Source organism: Camellia sinensis, chromosome 1, assembly GCF_055761805.1.
Source record: "Camellia sinensis isolate YWXY chromosome 1, ASM5576180v1, whole genome shotgun sequence".
Lineage (NCBI taxonomy): Eukaryota > Viridiplantae > Streptophyta > Magnoliopsida > Ericales > Theaceae > Camellia > Camellia sinensis.
In genome coordinates this window covers 34608931-34631008 of record NC_138961.1, presented here as the reverse complement: position 1 = coordinate 34631008, position 22078 = coordinate 34608931, and positions in this window count along the sequence as shown.

Here is a 22078-nt window from a genome sequence, read left to right as displayed (position 1 = left end):
ACCTGTGACGTTCTGCTGCAAAAGTCGAATACCCGATGAGCAATCGAACTTGTGTCTAGATGTACTTGCAAGCACAACCGAGTCTTGAGGACGGTCAAAAATGGGGTGTCTACAGTTGCCCCTCTTTGACAGAACTCGAAAGTCACAAAGTGACGGGAGTGAGTGTCAAAGCCCAGAGACGACCCATTTTTAACAAGGCCGAAGACTCAGGCAGACAATCAATATAAGCATGTAGAGATGCGCCTGTAGGCTACGGCATAATGCAAATGATATGCAAGATACAAGAGCATAACTTATGATTATACAAAGGAAAACTGTAATAAAGCAGTTATGCAAAATAAATCCAACATTTTAAGTGAATGAATAACAGTCCTACATATTTCAACAGAAAGAATGTAAGAAAATTATGCAATTCTCACCACGTCCATTGTGGAGTGTATACAATACCGTCCAGTTCGTCTGGTCATGCAGACTCCAAATGAACCGTACATACAATATCATGCCTGTAAGAGAAAGAAACTCAACATGTACAATATTGTTAGAAACATGCATAACAATGCAAGTGAAAAGTGCATGATAACACAAGTAAAACATGCGTGACAGCGCAAGTTAAAGGGAAGTGCGTGACAGCGCAGGATAGAGGTGTGTGCATGACAGTGCAAGTAAAGATAGTATGCGTAACAGCGCAAGATAGAGACATAAGCATGCGTAACAGCGCAAGATAAGAAAACAAGTGCGTAACTGCTCACATAACCTGCGTAACATTGCAAGTTAAGGTAATAAGTGCGTAACAGTGCACATAACCTGCGTAACAGCGCAAGTTAAAGAAGTAGACATGCATAACAGCGCAAGTAAGGCAAGTAAAACATGCGTGACAGCGCAGGTTGAAGAGATAAATATGCGTGACAGTGCAAGTCAAAGGAATAAACATGCGTAACAGCACAAGTAAAACATGCGTAACAGCGCAAGTTGAAGAGATAAACATGCGTGACAGCGCAAGTTAAAGAAATAAACATGCATAACAACGTACATAACCCGCGCAACAGCACAGGTTAAAATAAGAGTGCGTAGCAGCGCAAGTTAAGATAAGAAGTGCGTACAGCGCACATAACCTGCGTAACAAAGCAAGTTAAGTAATAAGTGCGTACAGTGCACATAACCTGCGTAACAGCGCGAGTTAAGATAATAAGTGCGTAACAGTGCACATAACTTGCGTAACAGCACAAGTTAAGATAATATGTGCGTAACAGCGCACATAACCTGCGTAACAGTGCAAGTTAAGATAATAAGTGCGTAACAGCGCACATAACCTGCGTAACAGCGCAAGTTAAGATAATAAGTGCGTAACAGCGCACATAACCTGCGTAATAGCGCAAGTTAAGATAATAAAGGGGCAAAACAACGCGATTAACAAGCATAACAGCGCAAGTTAATATAGGGTAATACGAGATGCAAAACAATGCAAGTTTAGATGAGATGCAAAACAATGTAGGTTTAATGAGATACAAAACAATGCAGGTTTAATTAGATGCGAAACAATACAGGTTGGAGATATGCAAGATAATGCATGATATAGATATGCAAGACAATGCATGATATAGATATGCGAGACAATGCAGGATAGAGATATGCAAAACAATGCATGATATAACAAAACAGTGTAAATGATATACAATGTAACGAAGCAATGCAAATGATATGCAATGTATTTGAGATGATCAAACCATAAGCAGTACAAAACCACACAAATATCATAAAGGGATGGAGATGCATCGTCAGACTACTTTTAGCACAGAAAAGGTAGGGGGCACGAGCCGAACGACGCCTAACACAGGCTAAGTGCCTACATCCTCAGTACTAGCCTCAACCCAGCATGGACGCTTACATATAACAGAACCATGTTTCAACGTGAAAGGGGTGCGAGCACGTGCAAAACAATGTGTTTCGCAGAAAGACCACAATGTACAAGTAATTGGGTGGTATGATACAAGTGAGGAATGATCTGCTGAGGAAAGATCGTGATCCTACATGCTAAATGCAACAAACTAAAATATGATGCAATGGATGCCATTCATGAAGTGAAAACGACGCGCGGCCAAACCACATTTTTGCCTAGAAAAGGCATAGACACAAAACAAACCACGTCTAACATAGAAATGGTGCCGTCACCCTCAAACAATAGGCGCGTACACATAATCTCATAACCATGCTTTAACTTGAAAAGTATGGGCACATGCCAGACTAAGCTTAACATGGAAAGGATACAAGCGATACAATGGATATGCAGTGAATGCATGCGATAAATGCTATGTACAATGCAATGTAATAGCTGAAAATGCAATGGATGGAGTGGATAAGGTGTGCGGCCAAACCATATCTTGCCTAGAAAAGGCACAAACACAGACAGACCACGTCTAACACAGAAATGGTGCCGTCACCCTCAAACAATAGGCGCGTACACATAATCTCATAACCATGCTTTAACGTGAAAAGTATGGGCACATGCCAGACTAAGCTTAACACGGAAAGGTGCAAGCGATACAATGGATATGCAGTGAATGCAACAAACTACAATGCAATATACTCTATATGGAGTGAATAAGGCACGCGGCCAAACCACATTTTGCCTAGAAAAGGCATAGACACAAAACATACCACGTCTAACACAAAAATGGTGTCGTCACCCTCAAACAATAGGCGCGTACACATAATCTCATAACCATGCTTTAACGTGAAAAGTATGGGCACATGCCAGACTAAGCTTAACATGGGAAGGATGCAAGCGATACAATGGATATGCAGTGAATGCATGCGATAAATGCTATGTGGAATGCAATGTAATAGCTAAAATGTAATACACATACTAGATGATGTAGTAGTTAGGAAGTGAAGGTACCTTACAGGGGCAATTGGCAATGACCTACCTCAGCAATGTCCTACCTCATACTGATGTGGGAATCTTTCCCTTCTTCTCGGTTGAACCACAAGTACTACTTTTATCCCTGGCTATCGTCGCAGCTTTCTCCATTCTCCAATAGGGTGACATACTAGGTTACTTCAGTATCCAAAATTGAGGCTCATACCGGCTACCTCAACCTATGGGGCTTCCATACAGATTGTAAGCCGGGGATACACCCCTAGGTATTTAAACTAGACTTTAGTCTTGGAAATCCTGAACCTTTGCGTTCTAGGCATGAGCCATTCGAACTCTAGTTTCCACCTCTCAGTTGATCTCTTAGGAACTCACAACAAACATAGGTAGGTGGCTATACCAAACCACCGGAAGTCATTCGGGCACGACAAACGCCAAAGGAATTGCACTGTCAGAGGATTTAAGGTCTCCTAGACCAGAGGAATGCAACAAACAGACAAAGCGGCGCTTTAGAAAGCACCTCATGAAGTGAGGGGCGGTGAACCGCTCTACTCTGACGGGGATCTCCCCTTGTGCTCTTCGAACACTTACCTTCAACTCACAGTACAAAGGTTCTGAAATGCTGACAAGGAGTGCCATCTATTGGGGAAACCTCGGATGGTGCTTTTCTCCCTGATCAAACTCACAACTTTCCCTCATTGAAAAGCCAAGGTAACTCTAACAGGGAATGGTACTCAAGGAGAGCACATCTGATTGCCATTCTGGCATTGAAACGGTCAACACAGTATTTGATTCACTTTGAACACACAGTTCGTACAGCACACTACTCATTCTGAACACCCAGCCCGTAACATAGTACTCTGTTTCTCTGAACACACAGCCCATTCTGAATACTGCTTATTCTGAACACACAGCCCACTATGAATACTGCTCACACACAGCCCATAACACAGTACTCTATTTATTCGGCATACAACTCATATTAGCACATTGCTCACTCTGAACACACATCTCATAACACAGTGCTTGGTTCATTTTGAACACACGGGGTGCAAAGAGGGAGCTTGCAGAAGCCGAAACAAGCTCAGATGCTCCAGGTTTTCCCTCTTTTCTTTAGCTTTGCAGCCCGGAACCCATGTAGCTTAAGATAGGTCCTGTTTTTACTGTTCTCACATGAACTGGGTCAAACCCTGTAGTTTTATGAAAGGACAAATTCTGTTTTGCACAAATGTAGAAAATGGCACAGCACTCTGAGTGCAAAACAAATCATTTTGAAATTAGTTTTTAACCAGGTATTGAGCCTGTGACTGAACACAGCGAAAAAGACTCAATAACGGAAAACAAAAAAGGTAAACAACCTAAACACATTGAGACACAATCAGAATGGCTCAAAACAATAATTGAGATAAACAAAACAAAAGACACGACACACAGACATGTTACAAAGGCGAGAGACCTATCAGTACGCAAGGAGCCGGTTTCTCCGGGTATTGTTTCCCACCCTTTCCCATTTGTGATTCTCACATCGCTCGGCACTCAGGCTCTGTTTTTCTGAAAAAGCACTTTTCTCACTTTTTCTCTCAGTGCACATCTCTTTATTCTTCAATCTCTCATTTTTATCCCTCCCCAGGGTGGTTGATGGATAAACAGGAGGTTACGGGCTCTTGCCCCTAGCATTCTGCTAGATTCTCTTTCTTCTGCTCACAACAATGAACTTTCCCACAGAAGGGTTGCGTTACAACTAGGTGTGTAGCAAATCTGCAGCTGACATCGGTTGACGATGTTCTACTGGGGAGTTTGGATGTGATTAGATTTGTCCAAACTAAGGAGTGGAATGTCTTGATCCATTCCCGGTCGCGCTTCGCACTTGGCTTGACACCTCGCTGCTCGGAGGGTGAGAGAGTTTTCTGCCCGTTTCCTGGGAGCTTCAGCTGTGCCCTTTTTGGTAAGTAAAGCGCCCTTTCTGGCAAGTGCGTTGACGATGGGGTAAAGACAGGAAGCCTGACTCAACTGTGCCCCTAATTCATCATTTTGACCATTTTTTGTTTTGGTTTTCTACTAAAACAATTTTGACCGACGTGAGAGTTAGATTAACATACTTGTTCAACTTTTTGATTTGAAATCATGCAAGTCAGGTTGTGAGCACTGAAAATTTTCCTTTTTTGGGTCCAATAAAATGGTCCAGTTTTGGAAAAATGGGATAATTTTTGAGAAAATTAGTCAACCTTAGTAAAAATTCTCAAAAACTGTTTTTGCAAACGACCACTGCTCAACGAGCACAGAACCTACCCTTGAGATGCACAACCTCAGATCTAAAAAAATGGAAAATTGCCCCTTGTCTAAAGGGCACTGCACAGCAATAGAAAGTTGCCCCTTGTTTGAGTGGCACCACAGTGCATTGTAATCAGTCTTCAAAGTGACGACCACAACCGAACTCTCGGATACAGAGAAGGCACAGATAATCAAAACCATTATATTGACACGGTCAATTTGGAAGTGTTTGTGGCTGGACTTCAGAATGAAGTTGCCTATGTATCCCAAACATGGGAATCAAGCCTTGCGTAGTTCAGGTTAAGGTACACCCGGGTATTAACCTCTCCTTTTGCGCTCTAACTTTTGCCAAGGCCGCCCTTTCGGGTTCTCAACCTTGCGAGCTCGATTTTTCTTTTCAATTCTTTTCATTTCATCTTTTCATTTTTTTCGCTTCTTTTCTTTTTTTCATTCTTTGCATCTTTCTTTTTTTTCTTTTGTTCTTTTTCTCCTTTTTCTTGCTCTAACTTTTGCCTGGGTCGTTCTTCCGGGTTTTCGGCCCAGCGAGCCTCTCAAGGGAAAAAGTGTAGCTTTGTCCATGTCAAATGGTTTTGAGATATCGAAGCCATCTGAATCCAGGAGAGTGGCTATTGTTCGCTGATGATGTAGAGGTCCATCCAACGGGGGGCTGAATTTGCCCCTAATGTTGTGGATAGGAACTTGGTTGTTCTTCAGCAAAACTTTCTTCTTTCCTCCCTTCTGGGATTTGGCATTCTTGCCTATCTTCATTGATTTGCGGAATGATCCACCTTTGGCTCTTCGAGCGCAACGGACATTTTTGCCCCTAGCTTGAGGGAGGGCTTCTGATCTAGCTTCACAAGCTTCCTTTTAACAACGTCTGACCTTCTTGCCCTTAATTCGAGGGCTGCTTCAAATCTTAGCCATAGAAGCCTCACATTGTGGTTGACCGTTGAACATTCTGAATCTAAGTTCAAGGTTTTGAAAGCAAAGGGGGTTGAATCTCGAGGCTGAGAGCGATCCTAGGCTGCAGAATCTCAAGAGCAATTCCACACAGGTCTTCGCAGGACCGCGCAAAATATTTTTTGAAATCTTTTAAGAAAGCGACAAATCGCTCGTACTGAAGACAATGTAGAACCAATCTGGATCAAGCCAGGATCCTTCTCAATACTCATATTGACACACATGATCTCATTCATTAAGGGCTTACCATGCCTCTCTTTCTCTCAATTGATCAAATTTTACAAAACCCGAGAAATTCCTTCCTCTTCGTTTTCAACACATTGTTCAAATAGTTTTGAAAATCTTAGGTTAATGCAATAATTTAAAGGCACTAGAAAGTAGGTGAAAAGCACTGCCGTCTCATTCAAAACTTCTGGCACAACTGGTGCAAGGTAGAAGCAAACACAAGAGTGTGAAAATTACTACTGTTCCATTCAAAATCTGTTGGCACAACTGGCTCCGATGCAGAAACAAAGTTAAAAAAAAGTGAAAAGAAAAAAACAAAACAAGCAAGTGATGTCCGAGGTAACACCCCCAAAAACACCTGACTTGAACAAAACATGATTGACTCAATACAACAAGACAGACCTGACTGACTCAGTATGAAAAGACTGGCTCTATACAACGAGACAAACTCTAAACAACATAACAAAACTGACTCAATACCCGAGTCAGAAAGTGCAAAAACCAGCATTCGCAAATGCTCAAAATAGTGCGTGCCAAACGCCACATCTGAAATAAACCAAGCGCCACCCGCAGGCGGACCAACCCCTGATCACATACTTGTGTTATCCTCGAAGTCCACCAACCTAGTGGCAACAGACTTTGCTAAGCTTGGTGGGAGGATGACCTCATTGTCAAACAGATCCTGCACTTCATGGCGAAGACGGAAGCAATTGTCGGTGGTGTGGCCGGTTTGTTGATGGTACGCACAGTACTGGGTAGCGTCATGACCGGCTGGAAGACGACTAGGGAGAGGCCGAGGCTCGAGGGGTTTGAGATGGCCCTTTTCAGTGAGTATTCGAAGCGCCTTAGACAAAGGCATATAAAGGGCATGGAATACCCTGCGGCCTCGGGGTAGATAGTTCGAGGCTTGCAAACTTTTGCTGGACGAACTAGCAAAGGGATCGGCAGGTGCTGCCTTGGCTTCCTGATTTTTTCTAGGTGCAGAACTAGGGTTGGAGGGAACGGTTCTGGTATGATGACCGTTCTCTTGATTTTCCCCTTGGCTTGAACTGCCCTCGGTCTGAGTAGGGAAAGTGTCATACACAGTCTTAGCCACAACTGTGAGTACTTGCTGTTTATTCAAACCTCCGGCTTTCAGAGCCTCAACAGCCTGTTAGAGTTGTTCATAGGGATCAGTGTCCACCTTCACCTTGTTCTTTCCACTAGCTTGGTGGACGGTTTGGGTTGTTACTTCAGTGCGAAACCCCGTTGTCATCGACATATCATTGCCGGAGCTTGAGACAGCTTTAGGTTGGCTGAGCTCAATTACAATTCGCCCCAGTAGCGGGAGCTCCTGTGGCATAAAGTTCCCGGCATACGATGCAATTGGTGGTGGGGCCGACATTCCATAGGCTAGATCAAACCACAGATCTCTGAAGGTCTCCAATCATTCCTATCAGCTCAAAGGTGGTGGGCTCACGGGTTTGAAATAACTGGGGTTCCCAGATCGGATGTGCGGCGGGCGACCTGGGCGGGTGTGGTACTTTAACATCGGCCTCACCCTGCAAGATGATTCCTTGGTTTAGTGTGGCTACTATAACCATAATTTCCTCTGAATTTTGGGTCATCATAAGTCTACTGAACTGGACAGAGGTGGTGTAACTGGTGACTGACGGATCTGATGAATCGGTGAGTCTTTTCCTGCTTTGCCACAGCAGAGGAGAACACTGGTTGCTTTAAATCGAGTCTCTGAACCTTGAAAGAGAAAACAGGCAGCATCTCAGCCCAATCAATACAGACACGGACATAGCTGAAGAACTGTATTCGACCACTGATCACTGTTCCCCAAATTACTGCCCCAAAACTGAATCTGATACCCGCAGATATAACTGATTCTCAAAATACTGATACTGACGTCCGCATGTTTAATACCCCGATTTGCAAACTGATACGTCCATTCCTGTAGAGGCCAACTCAAAAAGCACATAGCCAGCAAATGTGAGCCAAAACACCCCTATATTGGGGTAGGGTTTCCCTGTCCTATTTTGTCTAGAGCTAGGGTTTCGCTATGCACACAGCAGTTTCAAACAACCAATAATCGGGTAAGCAACCTGTCCTAGCTTGGAATGGTCATTATGGATTCCGAATATGCACTAGGTCGAATGGTCAAAAAGGGTGCCCCGGTAAAATCGGGGTTTGTGTTCCTGTCGCGGCAGAGCCCGCAATCGGTCAGCCTTATGGTACGCTTCTCGAAGTGAGCCTCTGACAAACCATTCAGGAATAGCATACGGCAAACACGGTGTCCTAGGCGCACCAATGCAAATGCAATGCAAAGAAACACATAAGTGTAGTCAAAACAAGATATCATGAGTTCGAGTCAAGTTCTCTAACTCCCCAGCAGAGTCGCCAGAAACTGTAGACGTGCCCTTGGGCCTCATGCTACAGTTCGAACTCAAATGTCATGGTTCTGAATCTAGTCCCGCAAAGTGAAATGCAAGACCGATAAATCACCAAAGAGTCCAAATCCGGCAAATAGTTTTGAAAAACTGATTTTTGTAAAGAAGTGCCAAACATGAACTGCTTTGCTAGATACAGAGTCGCCACCTAAATATTTTATTTTGGGGAAATTTAGGAAACCCTAACTTGTGCCTAAGGCCACGTGTCCGTCATCACCAAAGTTGCCTCGGCTCGGGAACTTGGGTACGATTAGGGAAGGTCAGCTATGAGCACCCCCGCTCGCCCGATCAATGATCGGCCACTACTAAACATGATATTTTGTTTTTGAAAACACATGTGTTCTTATTCCAGTTAATTAGCTAGAATTACTATGTGATGCGCACAACACACACGTATAGACTAGATCGCCTAATTTGGAACAAAGTATCGCATATCCGTTTGTTTGGAAATGGTTTGAAGTTTGCTACTCGTAAGTAGGCTAAAATGCGGATTTCAATGAATTGTTCCAATTCAAGCAATCCAACATTCACCCACAAGCATCAAGTAATTATATTAACTAAGCAATTAGCCTCATGGCAAGCATGCTGTCATGTTAACATTCACACACATGCAAGATGCTAAAGCATAAATAATTACAGTGTACTCCAGGCCAAAATTAAGAACTAGTTAGTAATTAATGCATGATCCTAGTTCATGTTAAGATGGTTAATGCAACACATGCAAAATACAACTTGAAATAGGCTCGACTATCCTAAGATGGCATATGAGATACAATTAGATAACATGTATTCAATTTAGAATTTTGAAATACGATGCAATTAGTATGATGCGCTGAGCCCGGTGCATGCAATGTAGATGAATGATGCCAACATGCAAACATAAGTATGCTAGACAGATGGATGGAATGCAAACATGCAAAGCATAAGGATGCTAATCGAAGAATGAATGCAAGCATGCGAAGCATAAGGATGCTAATCGAAGAATGACCTAAAACTAACCAACAAAAGCAGGTAAGTAAAAGGGACAAAGAAATGGAGGTTGGAAGACATGGACGTACGCACACACCCTTATTACAAAATTGGCCCTCTTAATGGAGGGTCCGAATAAATAGTACATGCCAACTAATTAACTAACTAACAAGCTAATTAATTATTACATAACCGAATAAATAACTAGCTACAACAAATTATTGCAAAGCTTAATTAATTAACAAATTAACTAATTACGAATAAAAAATGACAACTAATGCTGCTCTAGCTCTGCTCATAGAAGCAGAAGGGTATGCATGTTCGCGCTCGGTTTCTCGCCTCGAAACGCCTTTCGGTTGCTCTTTAGAGGCTCTGTCTGCAGGGTGTCCTCAAAGAATTCCTACTGAACCTTACCAAAACCAGTCTGGGGGAGTGCATCAGTGGCCTGTCGGCCATTGTAAGCCACTGCCGACCAAAAATGAAGGGGTGCCGGCCATCTGCAAGGCACTGTCGGGCACTGATGTGCTAGGACACCAAGCTGCAGTAGAGCACAAAAAAGAGAAAATGGAGGGTCTCCAAAGGATATGTACGCATTATGCCATCCCATATCATCTCAAAGCATCAAGGGAGAGGCATAGTCGGATCTACGACCATCAATCACGCATCCTGATGCATGATGGCCAAAGATTCGACTTGTGCAAGTCAATATGAAATGAATGCGCAAGAAAATCACGTAAGTGCCTAGAACTCTATCATGGATCATCAAGAGCGTCAGCAACTGAGAATTGAGATACGTTTCATCACTTGGAGTATGAAACGCCCCTCGTTCCTCAAGCTCGGATTAACACTTCAATCCAAACGACAATACAAAGCAAACATGGAAAACATTCACTATGTCCTAAGGATGCAGACAGGCAACTACAAGGCATACTTAATGCAAGGTAAAGCAAGCATGCAACAACAAATAACAGAACTAGCATGCGACAACATGCAATGTACCAAGTATGTAATAAACATGCAACAACATGTAATGGAACTAGCATGCGACAACATGCAAAGATGAAGCAAGCATACAACAATATGCAAGGCAAGCACGCAACAACATGCAAGGGATGGACTTAAACCAAAATAGGCAGACCTCAGATATGCCCAAATCAGTGGCCATAAAGTGCTGAATTGATGGTACAAAATGCTAGACAAGCATGCATGCCAATGGGCCCAAGAATTAAGGCATAAAGATGCAACTCTTAAGCATACTTAAAGAGCGACAAGTATGGACATGTGACAACAAGATAAGCTCTGCAATCTCATGTAAATTGATGCCAAATCAACTAAACAATGCAGGCATGGCATGTTAGGATACTCAAAGCTCAAAATAAGTAAAGGGATTTAAGCCATGGCCATACAAAGCAAGCCCCAGAGGGCCATGGGGACCTAAAATAGTCCCAAGGCAGGTCCAAAAAAGACCAAAAACAAGCTTGAAGTTAGGCAACACGAGCTAGAACACAAGTCCGAAAACATAGAGCATGCAAGGCTACAAAAGAGGCAATGCGCTACACCTATTGAAACCAAACATGGCATGACTTGGACAGCATAAAACACAGTTACATCATTGTATAACAAGACCAGAAATGCATTGATATGATGAGCCAAAGGCTTAGGCTTAATGGCATGCACAATGATCCATTCATGAGGTATAAAGAGCCAAGCCTCCAAGGCATTAAAAACATGTCAAATGCAAGTGTATGACCACATTTCATGGACTAAAATAACATTTTAAATTATGGCAAAGCATGCAAACATCACATGTGTGGCATGGTAGGGGTCTCAAAACCCAAGACTAGCTTAAGCATTTACACTATAGTTATACAAAGCATGAGTGATATGGCCATGGTAGTCTAAAATAGTGTTAAAACACCTCAAAAAAATGAACAAAATCATGCTGGAGCAAAGCTAAAATATGCTAGGTTGATGAGTCAAAGGATCATGCACATAAAGCTAGTAAGCAAGATTTGTTCTACAAGTATATGGAGCATGCAAAATACGACCAAACCAGCAAAAGATAGAGTCATGACATGCCAAATGATGACGAAATACATGCTGAAATGGACTGAACATAAGCTAGGATGACATACTAAAGCAAGAAGCATATAAAGCTAGTTTATGAGATTTACACTACAAGTGTAAGACACATGCATGGAGTGACAAAACCAAACCCAAAAAAGATATAAGGCATGGTAAAAAATCACCAAAAACCTACTGAAATGGAGCCAACACATGCTACTTTGTAAGGCTATGAATGGGATTACACTACACATGTAAGATGTTTGCAAAATATGACCAAACCAGCCATGTGAAGACTTAAGGAAGGTCCTAAAAGTCACAAAAAATGGCCTGAACCAAGCCTCAAAAATACATAGAGGCATGCTCCTTTGGAAGGCCAAAAATGCATGCAAACAAGAACCAAAAGAGAGGGGGCCACCCCCTCTGATTTGAGGCCTCAAAACCACATGCCTACCACTGAAAATCCATTGGATTTCAGTGGTTTGAAGGGAAAACCAAGGCCAGCTCGGAGGACTTAAGACGTGGCTTAAAACAAGGCTAAACAAAGCCAACAAGAGGGTTGAAGACCCTCAACAGCAAAAAGACCTTAAACAAACTTCAATAGCACTTAAATACAAGACTTTTTTCAGTTGAAAGCAAGGCCTAAAACAATATGCAAGGATGGCCAACATGAGGTACACAAAAGTGCTAAAAAAGGAAAGAAACTCACCCTTGAAGGTCAACTTCGAAACTAGCAACTTCAGAGGGTAAAACCTCACTTTCAGAGCTCAAGAAGTCCTCCCAAGAACCTTAATCCAATGGTGGTGGTGTATCTCTAACTGTTGTAGCGTAAAAGTGCAAGGAAAATGGACTTCAAGGCACAAATTATCAACAATATATATATATATATATATATATATATATATATATATTGAGAGAGAGAGAGGGGTATTTCTTCTCAAAATGCTCAACCCCTGCTAAGGAGAGAGGCCCTCTCCTAATATAGATGAAAAACAATGCAAAGTTTCTTCAAGAATCTTGGCAAGAGCTTCATCCCTCCATACACGTGTATGGAAGGCAGATAAAAGGATTCTAGCTGGCTCAAAAGATCTAGAGTGAAACCTGCTGAGATAGCGGTGCTGCCGGTCATCAGGGATGGTCGGCAGTGGCTCATTGATGGCCGTAAAGCTTAATCAATGGTTGGCAACAACAAAGTGGGGACCGGCAGGCCCAAAAAGGGGCCGATAGTGCACCACAAAGCACATTCGAATTCTTCTCGAGACACAGCTCCCATGTGCAATATTTGTAGCAAAAGGCACCGTGGGGTTTGTTAGCGTGTGTCAGGGGCCTGCTTCAAATGTGGGAAAGAAGGGCATATGGCCCGAGATTGTAATAAGAATGGTGGAAAGATAATTGCTAGTTCCACTGTATCGATCCCAAAGCCGGGAAATACTTTGAGATCTGCTACCACCGGGGATACCGTGAGATAGGGGAGAGTTTTTGCGCTTGTTCCGGGCGATACACGAAATGCCAACGCAGTTGTCTCAGGTACTATTTCTATATGTAATCAGGATGCTTTTGTGTTAATTGACTCCGGATCCACACACTCTTTTGTGACATATGCAGTTGCATCTAGACTAAATAGACCCTTATAATTACTGCCATATCTGCTATGCTCCATCTGGGGAATCTGTATTGTGTGAATCTATATATCGGTTTTGTGATATGCATGTTGAGTATGCTATCCTATATGTAGATTTGTTTCCCTTGAACTTTAGGCATTTTGATGTAATTTTGGACATGGACTGGTTAACCAAATATTGTGCCACCATTGATTGTGTGACAAAACGGGTTATGTTTAAACCACCAGAACAGAAAGAGATTGTGTTTGTGGGTAATGGGGTAGTGCCTCCACCTTATTTGATATCTGCAATGAAAGCATGTAAACTGATCAGGAAAGGGTGCCAGGGTTATTTGTGCTATGTGTTGTCTGAACAAACTGTGAATGTTGAATTGAATGACATCCCCATTGTTAGAGAATTTCTAGATGTGTTTCCAAATGAATTACCAGGAGAATTGGTAGACAGGGAGATAGAGTTCACTATTGAGACTGTGCCAGGCACCCAGCCCATTTCTAAAGATCCCTACAGAATGGCTACTGCCGAAATGAGAGAATTGAAAGAACAGTTGTAAGACCTGCTTGACAAGGGGCTTATTCGACCTAGCACATCGCCTTGGGGTGCACCAGTATTGTTTGTGAAAAAGAATGATGGAACTTTGCGTTTGTGCATCGGTTATCGGGAATTAAACGAGGTAACAATAAAGAACAAATATCCCCTACCCCGTATTGATGACTTATTTGACCAGTTGCAGGGATCACAGGTGTTTTCTAAAATTGATTTGAGATCCGGGTATCATCAGCTGAAAGTTAAGGCAGAAGATGTTGAGAAAACCGCATTCAAAACGAGGTATGGACATTTTGAGTTTCTTGTTATGCTATTTGGAGTGACTAATGCTCCGGCAGCATTTATGGACTTAATGAACCAAATTTTTAAAGCCTACCTTGATGAATTCGTTGTGGTTTTTATTGATGACATTCTGATATACTCCAAGAATAGACTTGAACATGAACGTCACTTGAGGACTGTCCTGCAAATACTTAGGGAAAGGAAATTATTTGCTAAACTATAGAAATGTGAGTTTTGGTTGGATGAAGGTGTTTTCTTAGGGCACGTGATCAACAAGGAAGGAATTTCAGTGGACCCACAGAAAATAGAGGCAATTGTGAATTGGCCTACACCGACAAATGTGGCAGAAGTTCACAGTTTCATGGGCTTAGCTGGTTATTACAGAAGGTTTTGAAGCACTTTTCAAAATTAGCTATGCCTCTTACCCAATTGACACGAAAAAGGGCAAACGTTTGAATGGAACAACGAAAGAGAAGCTACCTTTCATGAACTAAAAACAAGATTGACCACTGCACCAATTTTGATACTACCTTCAGGTACGGAGAATTTTGTGATTTTCAGTGATGCATCTTTATAAAGGTGTGGGTTGTGTATTAATGTAGAACGGAAAAGTCATTGCTTATGCCTCCCGACAGTTAAGACTGCACGAGAAAAACTACCCAACGCATGACGTAGAACTGGCTGCAGTTGTTTTTGCTTTGAAAATTTGGCGGCATTATCTGTATGGAGCAAAGTGCGAAGTCTACACGGATCACAAAAGTTTGAAATACTTTTTCACACTAAAAGAGTTGAATATGCGACAGAGGAGATGGCTGGAACTGATAAAGGATTATGATTTGGAGATTCAGTATCACCCCGGGAAAGCTAACAGAGTTGCTGATGCCTTGAGCAGGAAATCAATGGGGAGTATGGCTTGTTTTCTTACTAAACAGAAAGAGATCTTGCAAGATTTTGAAAATTTTGAAATTGAAGTGGTAATGTGTGAACAGGGCGGACTGATAGCCGCTATTGCAGCTGAGCCGGCAATCATTGACAAAATCAAGCAGGAGGAGAAAGAGGATGAATTCCACAAGAAAGTGATTGATGAATTTGAGACAAGTCTGAAAGCATAGTTTGGCATTGAGAATGAAGTGTTGAGATTTCGGAACAGAATGTGTGTCCCAGATATTTCGGAACTAAAGAAGAGGGTTTTAGATGAAGCCCACAGATCCGTATTTGCTATGCAATCGGGTAATAATAAAATGTATCGGGATCTGAAACAAACCTATTGGTGGCCTAAAATGAAGAAAGAAATTGCAGAATATGTGTCCAAGTGTCTTCAATGTCAGCAAGTTAAAGCTGAACATCAGAAACCAGGCGGTCTACTTCAACCACTTCCTATTCCTGAATGGAAGTGGGAGCATGTGATTATGGATTTCGTTGTTGGCCTACCTCGCACTTCTCGAGGTATGGATTCTATTTGGTTGTAGTTGACAGACTGACTAAATCTGCACATTTTCTACTAGTTAGAACCACGTTTAATGCTTATAGACTGGCTACCATTTATGTTGATGAGATTGTCCGTTTACACGGAGTTCCGGTATCCATTGTGTCGGATAGAGATCCAAAATTTGTATCTAGATTGTGGAGGAGTTTGCAGGAAGCTATAGGGACAGAACTAAGATTCAGTACTGCATTCCACCCACAGACCGATGGGCAATCAGAATGAACAATACAGACTTTGGAAGATATGCTTCGGATGTGTGCTTTGGACTTTTAGGGGAGTTGGGAAGACTATTTGCCACTTGGGGAAATTGCTTATAATAACAGCTTCCACTCCAGCATCGGCATGGAACCGTACGAGGCTTTGTATGGTAGAAGGTGTAGATCACAAAATTGCTGGACAGAGGTCGGGGATAGTGCTTTACTTGGGCCTGAAATTGTGCAAGACACTTCTGAGAAAATCAAGATTATTCGGCAAAGGCTCAAAACAGCTCAGGACCGACAAAAGAATTATGTAGATGTTCGGAGAAGACCTCTTGAGTATGAGGTTGGTGACCATGTGTTTATTCATGTGTCCCCAATGAAAGGCCAAGTCAAGTTTGGGAAGAAGGGCAAGTTGTCGCCCCGTTACGTTAGGCCGTTTCTAATTCTGGAAAGGCTTGGCTCAGTGGCCTATAGAGTTGCTTTACCATCGGGATTCAAGCAAATTCATAATGTGTTTCATGTGTCGATGTTGAGGGGTTATCTCTGAGACCCGTTCCATGTGATTGATTATCACCGGGTAGCTTTGGATGAAAATATGGAGTACGCTGAATGGCCGGAACGAATTGTTGACCGGCAAGTGAAGCAACTGAGAAGCAAGTCCATCCCAATGGTGAAAGTTGAATGGAAAGAACACTATGGGATGGATGCCACGTGGGAAAAAGAGGAGGAAATGCGACTACGCTATCCACATTTGTTTCCCAATGAAGGTAAAATAAGTTTGGAGGACCAAACTTCCTAAAAAGGGAAGACTGTGATATCCCTGTTCCGTAATATGTTAATTGGTCCTTAACATGAATGTGATTATGTGTTTAATATGATTTTGTGTGCCATTATGTGAAAATATGTGGTTTTAAATTTCTATCTGTTCACCGTAGGAATATCTATTTGATTATCTGCTTTGGAAATTAATTTGAAGGCCTTATCGGCCACGAAACCTGAAATTGATTGCACCATCGTGATTGGCATCATTTTTAGAGCCTACGGTGAAATTTCATTGAAAATTGATTCGGATCAGATTAAATTGATTAATTTGATGAATTAGTGCTCAATTGTTTTATATTAAAATAATGTGACCAAGGGAGCTCTTATTAAGGCCATTACACTCTCATTTTTGTTTCCTTTTGAGATCAACTTCTGAAATTATGCTCTAGAGAGAGAGAGGGGCCGAATTTAGTGAGAGAAGAGGCTCAAAGTAGAGATTTGCTAAGGAACTTGGTAATCTTGAAGCTACACTCAAGAATTAAGCTCAAGTTTGGAAGATTAAAGCTCCTAGGTGAGTGATCAACCCTTAATTCATAAGTGTGAATTGTGAGTTTGTGAATTGAAGGTTAAATGGTGGGTTACATCATGAAATTGAGTTGATCATGTTGAATTGAAGGTTAATGTATGCTTGTATGTATGTAATTGTTTGGGATTTGCATGTTTGAGTTTGAAATACATGATCCATGTAAGTTTCTAGTTGAAGCTCATGTTTACAATCACCATTTGCACCATGTGAGTTGAAGTGAGGGTAATATATCACATGCATGTACAATTTATAAGAGTAGGAGCTTTGAATGCAAGAATTTGATGAGTTGGTGATGAGTTTGGGTTAATTTGGGACATGCAAGTGTTTGATTCATGAAATTGAGCTTCATAATGATATAATTTGGTGTATGTATCATGTTAGCACAAGTATATTTGAAGTTTGAGCTATTATATGCTTGAAATGTTGATTGGAAGGTCGAATTGAGCTCAAAGAACAATTCTGGGTTTTCCAGAATTTTGATGTCCGCTCGAGCGAGGAAACTTCCGCTCGAGCGTGAAATTCGTGCTCCCAGTATTTTTGCAGACTTGGATGTCCGCTCGAGTGGGTAAGTTCACGCCTGAGCGGGGAGCTATGTGGACAGACCTTCAGCTCGAGCACCAGACTTAATGCTCGAGTGTAATTTTGATGCATCAAGTACTTTTGCAGACCTTATGGGTCCGCTCGAGCGGGGAAGTCCACGCTCGAGCGGGGACCCTATTTTTTGAAATTTTGAAAAGACATTTTGTGTTTCATTTTTTGTTCTCTTTCACTTCCAAGTACTCTTCGGCATGCATTGAGCATTGTAATTGAGTTAAAAAGATAATAATGAAGCCTAAAGAAGAAAATGTGAATTTAGAATGGATTGTATTGTTTGTGACCCTTTTGTGTTCTTGGAATGTGTAGGATTGAGCTCCAGGACAAACCAACTAACCGGTTACTGTGAGTAATATCGATATTTTGGAACTTGTCATTTGTCTGATTTCTTATTTGTTTATGAGCCTCATAAGTGCTAGTTTGAATTATGGACAAATGTTTGCTATAAATAACTGAATGAGCCGAAGGCCGTTTTGGCATAAATGAATGAATGGATGGGCCAGAGGCCATTTTGACTTGAATGGATGGGGCAGAGGCCATTTTGACATGAATGGATGGTCCAGAGGCCAGTTTGACATGAATGAATGGGCTAGAGGCCATTTTGACATAAATGAATGGGCCAGGCCATTTTGACATAAATGAATGGGCCAGGCCATTTTGACATGAATGGATGGGCCAGACGCTAGTTTTACATGAAAGTTTGAATGGGCCAGAGGCCAATCTGACAAATGAAAGATAAATGGGCCAAAGGCCAGTCTGACAAATGAAAGATAAATGGGCCAAAGGCCAATATGTTTGAAACTAGAGTCACTTGACCTAAATTATGTATATGTATGTTAAATAGAAATATGAATTGGGCCCAAGGTTGTCTGAAGCATGTTGCTCTACATATTGTTTGTGTAACTTCTGTGTTTGATATTATTCACTAGGCTATCACTCACGTTGATTCATGTGTTCATAGGTGAACCAAGAGAAGTCCAGACCCAGCCCCAGTGATGTCTGTGTGGAACAACAAAGGTTTTGGAGAGTAAGCCCTCGCGTCTCATGCACGAGACCCGTCTTCGCCTTTTTGTCATTCTGTTTTATTTTGTCATGTGGGCGAAGTCTCAGAATATGGTGTATATAGTTTTGATGGGATGACTTAGACTATTATGATCCTGTATGTACAGAACCATGTGTAGTACATATTTTGTTGTGAGTTATTAATGTGTATATGTATGGTTGTTATGATGTGCCATGTAAGCACAACTCTATGGACAAAGTTTTAAATTGCTTCCATTTGGCCCCCATTAACTCTGTTAAAATACGTTTGGCTTGGTTTGAGGCCATAGGTAATCTCATGATTACTGGCTGGTTATGTCCTTAACCCACGGGGGTGGGTTCGGGTCATGACAGATGACGTCCAAGTCTTGAGGACGATCAAAAATGGGGTGTCTACACCTACGTATCCCAAAGATGGGAATCAAGCCCTATGTAGTTCGGTTCAGGTTCACTCATGTATTAACACTCTCCTTTTGCGCTCTAACTTTTTCCAAGGTCGCCCTTTTTGGGTTTTCAACCTTGTGAGCTCAATTTTTCTTATTTCAAATTTTTTGTGCTCTAACTTTTGCCTAGGTTGCCCTTTAAGGTTTTCGGCCTCTCAGGGATAGTATTTCTTCACTTGTCCATGTTGATTGGCTGGTGTAGACACCCCATTTTTGACCGTCCTCAAGACTTGGACGTCACCATTGGAACACTTGGTGATTACCCTTGTTTGTGTTCGTCTTGAGTTACCGGAGGTCTCGGCTTGCGCGCCTTGCCTCAGGATCTCTCGGCTCGACTATTTAGTGTCTGGTTTTGCACCAAACACTTGTGTTTTGCCTTGGAGGGGCAGGGAATGCCTTGTGAGACATCCCCACACATCACCGGCCCTGGCTAGAGACCACCGGCTGGTGTTTTGTTGCCATCGGCAATATGTATTGCCGGTCGGCAGTCCTTTTTGCCAAAATGGCAATTTTGAGCAGCCGACTACTATTCATCTGCTTTTGCAGATATTTTAATACAGCTGTATGGCATTTTGTTCCCCTCCATACACGTGTATGGAGGGATGACCTTCTTGTTTGCTTACCTTGTAAGCTTTACAAGATTGGCTCCTCTATAAGAGGAGCCCTCCCCTCTTGGCTTTAGGTTAGACATTTTAGAGAGAAAAGTTGCGTGAGAGCTCTGGTTTTAGGTTTAGGGCTTCATACATATTCTATCTCTATACCTCTCTCTCATTTGGCCTTTGTGTGTGTATAAGTGTGTTTGTGTCTTACTATTGCACACAAACACATAGTGTTACACCTTTGTTTGATTCTTGAAGGGCCAGAGGTTTGTTCTTGAAGCTTTGGAGTTGTTTTGAGCTCAAGGAAAGGGCTGGTCCACTATTTGTGAAGAGGGTCTTCAAGGGTAACAATCTTACTCTTTTATTCCCTATTTTTGCCTATCTTAGAACTGTTTTTGATCTTAGTGTATAATATAAAAAAGTTCTGTTTTTAGGCCCCCTAAATAGTTTGTTTAGGGTGTTTTGTTGTTTGAGGTTGTTTAACCCCTCTTAAGCCTTGTAAGGCTCCATTTTGTGCTATTTTGTGTAAGCTCTGAGACTTTGGTGTTTGGGCCTCCTCACCACTGAAATCTTGAGGGATTTCAGTGGTAAGGATGGTGCCTTGAAGTCCGAAGAAGGAGAGGCCCCCTCTCCTTGATGTCCTTGAAATGGACCATTTTTGGCCTCTTGAGGGAGCACCTAGTTAAGCTTCATGTTGACCACACCTTAGCTGATTTTTGTGCTTATTATGTCATAATATGCTTCTGTTTTTAATTGGTTTTGGTACACCATGCATGCTTAGCATACCTACCTTGTAATGCCATGTTTAGGCCTTAACATGCCTTAGGTTGTAAACCATTGTTCAAACATGTTTTAGGTCTAGCTTTGTGAAGCTTTTATGCTTATTTTGCCATGCTAAAGGTCTGTCCTTAGTCATTTTGGTCGGCCATGATGTGCTTGGTATAGCCCCTTTGCATTCCGGCCTGTTGGCCTTAAGTGTGCGAGTGTGTAGCATGCATTACTTGCTTTGTTTTAATGGTTTGGCACCATTTATAGCATCATTTTAGTCCCCTTAGCATGCTTGTATGCTTGCCTTGGATGTCTCTTTGATGACTTATGGGTTTGTGTGGTATGCTCCTTGAAAGTGCATTTGTGCATACTTTTGAATTCAAGCTATTTAGATGCCATCTAAGTGGTCTTTTCAGCTTTGTTTTATGTGCTAAAACTCTGTTTTTGGTCATTAAATTCATGCCATGTTTGGTCTTGTTAAGTGTAGTTCAATACTTCATCAGCTTGCCTTGAATGCTTGGGCCATTTGTTGCATGTTTAGCCTATCTTGTTTGCTTGGTTTGACACCATGTTCTTGCATGATTTCAGAGCTTTTGTTGCATGCTATTTGTCCATGTTTTCATCCTCTTGAGTGTGCTTGAGAATTATCCCTTTATGCCTAAGTGTTGGTCCTTGTCTACATGCATGTTTGCATGCCATTAGTCCTTCATTTTTGGGCACTTTGGCCACTGTTTTAGGCCTAATTAGAATTGCCTAATTTAGTTTAAGTCCATCCCTTTGTTTGTTGCATGCTCTCCTTGTATGTTGTAGCATATTGGTGAGTTGTTACATGTTTGAAATCACATGTTGGCTTACATGCTTGAATGCCTACATTAGCCTTGCACACTTGTTAGTTGCATTGCTCTATGCCTTGCATTTCTTGCATGCTCACTTGCATTGCCGTATTGCATGCCTAGTTAACATGCCTAGATTGCATTCCATTTGCATGCATGCTTAAACCTCTTGAATTGCTTGTGATAGAGGTTGAGCTCCATTTATTTGTTTATGTGCATTGCATTCCATATCAAAATGCACATTCGATTCTTTGGGCCATCACGCATGGAAATGCGCGATTGATGGCCCGAGAACCAAGAACCATGTCCCTTTGAGTCTTGCACATGAAAAGGGGCTTGGTAGGTGCATACATTGCTTGAATTGCATTGCCATGCAAAGTCCTGTCCTCTGCTGCTGTCAAACAGGTTCAGCAGGCACTTTCTGCCGATCGACTTCATGGAGTGCCGACCGGCAACCCATCGATGTCCGATGGATGCATTCTTGGCCAATGACCACCAGACCACTACCGGTGCCCATTCTACT